Below are 3506 nucleotides of genomic sequence, written 5' to 3'. Positions count from 1 at the left end.
GTAACTCGCGCCTTGCCCGTGCTGCTGTAATGCCGGTGCTGAAGAGAGAGGGAGAGAGAGACGAAAAGATTGCTTAAAGTTCTAACTTGCGTTTTGCTCGTGCTGCTGTAATGCCGGTGCTGAGGAGAGGGAGAGAGAGAGAGAGACAAAGAGATTGCTGAGAGCTGTGACTTGCGTTTTGCCCGTGCTGCTGTAATGCCGGTGCTGAAAAGAGAGTGCTTAAAAGTTCTGACTTGCGTTTTGCCCGTGCTGCTGTAACGCCGGTGCTGAGTGTCCGGACGGACGGTCTCTGGGTATGTCCCTTTTGTAAATAGAATCCTCTTCTTTTACCTATAACCTTTTGTAAATAAAATTCTCTTCCTTTACCTATAACCTTCTGTAAATAAAATTCTCTTCTTTTACCATGTTATTCTCGGCTTGGTGTTTTCTTCTCGCAAACCTGCCTCCAAATTATAAATCCGAGCTCGGTATCATTCCTGTTCTTAGTAACAGAACACAACCACACAGGGCAAGAAGAACACAAGTGAAAATCCAGGGCCTCCCAAGGTGGTGAGCCATATACCAGATCTCCTCACAGTAGGCTGAGCCCCCAAGAGGTGTTGCCCTCAAGTCTAAAGTGAAATGAATCCACTTTGCAACCCACACCATTGGCCCCATGGAACTACGGAAAAGGCTGCCTTAGTACTGAGCAGAACAGTTGAAGGAGCAGGAAAGAGGATTTCTTTTTTAAAGCTCTTCCTTAGGAAGTTGTGATTATTGATGAGTGTTTCTGTACCCTAGGGAATAGAGCATGGTATAACAGACCAAGAAAGCTCAGGCTGGGCAAAGTGGCTCACGCCTGTAATCCTGCACTTTGGCAGGTCAAGGTGGGCAGATCACGAGGTCAGGAGATTGTGACGGTCCTGGCCAACATGGTGAAACCTCGTCTCTACTAAAATACAAAAATTAGCTGGGCATGGTGGCATATGCCTATAATTCTAGCTACTTGGGAGACTGAGGCAGGAGAGTCACTTGAACTTGGGAGGTGGAGGTTGTGGTGAGCCAAGATTACGCCATTACACTCCAGCCTGGGTGACAGAGAGAGACTTAGTCTCAAAAAAAAAAAAAAAAAAAAAAAACCCCAAAACCCAAACAAAACAAAAACCTCTCTTGAGAAAGCACATATATCTTCGGCTTCAGGAAACCACCAAGTAAACCAAGATCACGCCACTGCACTCCAGCCTGGGCCACCGAGTGAGACTGCGAGACTCCATCTCAAAAAAAAAAATCAAGATGAATGCAGATTTCAGGTACTGTAATTCACAGACATGAATTCTTTTTAAAAATTCTGCACACAAAATTTAAAACTTAAACATCACTATTGGGAGCAGAAAACCATTTAATGGCAGATTTGAAAAGGAACCAAACAGAACTTCTAGAAATCTATTACACTGCTCCCATGAAGAGTCAGTCAGTAAGTCCTGACACATGGCCAGCATTAAGAGAAGGTGCTGGGAAACTATTTGGTTTGGTGCCTTCTTCCTGGGTGCTCTCTTTTGCTAAGCCCTTTCTCACATGGATAAATAAATCTCTGCCCTCAAGAAGAGCATGCTAAGGGTAAGGAGTTGCGAAAATGGAGACACCTGGCGGCCTTTTTAATTTTAGGTAACTCTGAGTTCCTCAGGCCAGAGCCTGTTTGTTTACCTTTGCCCAGCGAGTACTGACAGAGAGTAGAGTACTGAGCACTGCCTGTGTGCCAGGGATTGTTTCCTGAGTGCTTTTTTTTTGTTTGAGATGGAGTCTTGCTCTGTTTCCCAGGATGGAGTGCAGTGTGGCATGATCTTGGCTCACTGCAACCTCCCCCTCACAGGTTCAAGCCATTCTCCTGCCTCAGCCTCCCAAGTAACTGGGATTAAGGCACCCATCACCATGCCTGGCTAATTTTTGTATTTTTAGTAGAGATGAGGTTTTACCATGTTGGCCAGGGTGGTCTTGAATTCCTGACCTTAGGTGATCTGCCCACCTGGGTCTCTCAAAGTGCTGGGATTACAGGCATGAGTCACCACGGCCTGCCCTAATCTCATCATCTTTTTTTTTTTTTTTTTTTAAGATGGGGTTTCACCATGATGGCCAGGCTGGTCTTGAACTCCTGACCTCAGGTGATCCATCCACCTTGGCCTCCCAAAGTGCTAGGATTACAGGCGTGAGCCACCGCGCCTGGCCTATCTCATCTTCTTATAAGAACACCAGTTGTATTGGACCTCATTTAACCTTAATTTGCTCTTTTTAATTTTTTATTAATTTTATTTTATTTTTTTAAAATTTGAGATGGAGTTTCACTCTGTCACCCAGGCTGGAGTGCAGTGGCATGATCTCAGCTCACTGCATCCTCCACCTCCTGAGATCAAGCAATTCTCCTGCCTCAGCCTCCAGAGTAGCTGGAACCACAGGTCAGTGCCACCATGCCCAGCTAATTTTTGTATTTTTAGTAGAGACAGCGTTTCACGATGTTGGCCAGGCTGGTCTTGAACTCCTAACCTTAGGTGATCCACCACACCACTGTGTCTGGCCTCTTTTTTTTTTTTTTTGAAGCAGAATCTTGCTCTGTTATCCAGGCTGGAGTGCAGTGGTGTGTCTGCCTCCTGGGCTCAAGTGATTCTCCAGCCTCAGCCTCCCGAGTAGCTGGAATTACAGGCGCCCACCACCATGCCCAGCTAATTTTTGTATTTTTAGTAGGGATGGGGTTTCACCATGTTGGCCAGGGTGGTCTCAAACTCTTGACCTCAGGTAATCTGCCCACCTTGGCCTCCCAAAGTGCTGGGATTACAGGCATGAGCCACTGCACCCAACCCCTTAATCAGCTCTTTAAAGACCCTATCTCTGAAGACAGTTACATTCTGAGGTACTAGGGGCTAGGACGTCAACATATGAATTTAGTGGGGGAGACACAATTCAATCCATGACAACCACATCCTTTACTGCTTCCTACCAACACCAACCAACCCAACAAGACATCAGGAGCCAGCATTGCCTTGTGTGTTGGCACATTCTTCCGCTTGCAGCTGGGAGTCTGACTGAAGCATGAGATTATCCCCTCCCCATAGAGAAGTTAACTTTTCCGGGGTGGGTCGAACACTCACTGTGGAGGGGGACATTGGACAGTTCCCACTCTCCCTCTTCCCGGCTTGACCCTTTGCCTGGAATTACTACATTACCCCCAGGAGTCTCTAAGCTGTGATTGGATTCTGTTTGGTGCCAACTAGGTAGCCCCAAGGGAATGGGACATAGGACTGATAAGTGTTTGGTAGATGAAGAGGTGGCAGTAAGGAGTGGGAAGTTTGTAGCAGGGGCAGCCTGACTGGGGAGCCTGCTGGGGGTGGACTCTACCTCCCTGAAACTCATTCATAGTTGTTCCATAGGCCAAGCCTTCAGTCAAGCATCTCCCAGGTTGCCTCTGTGCCAAGCCCTGGGGGTCCAATGTGTGTGTGTGTGTGTGTGTGTGTGTGTGTGTGTGTGTGTGTGTGTGT

This window comes from Sapajus apella, unplaced genomic scaffold (assembly GCF_009761245.1).
Source record: "Sapajus apella isolate SASKATOON/1434 unplaced genomic scaffold, GSC_monkey_1.0 scaffold33, whole genome shotgun sequence".
In the NCBI taxonomy this organism is placed as follows: Eukaryota; Metazoa; Chordata; class Mammalia; order Primates; family Cebidae; genus Sapajus; species Sapajus apella.
The sequence above is the reverse complement of the archived record's forward strand: the minus strand, read 5'-3'. Positions refer to the sequence as shown.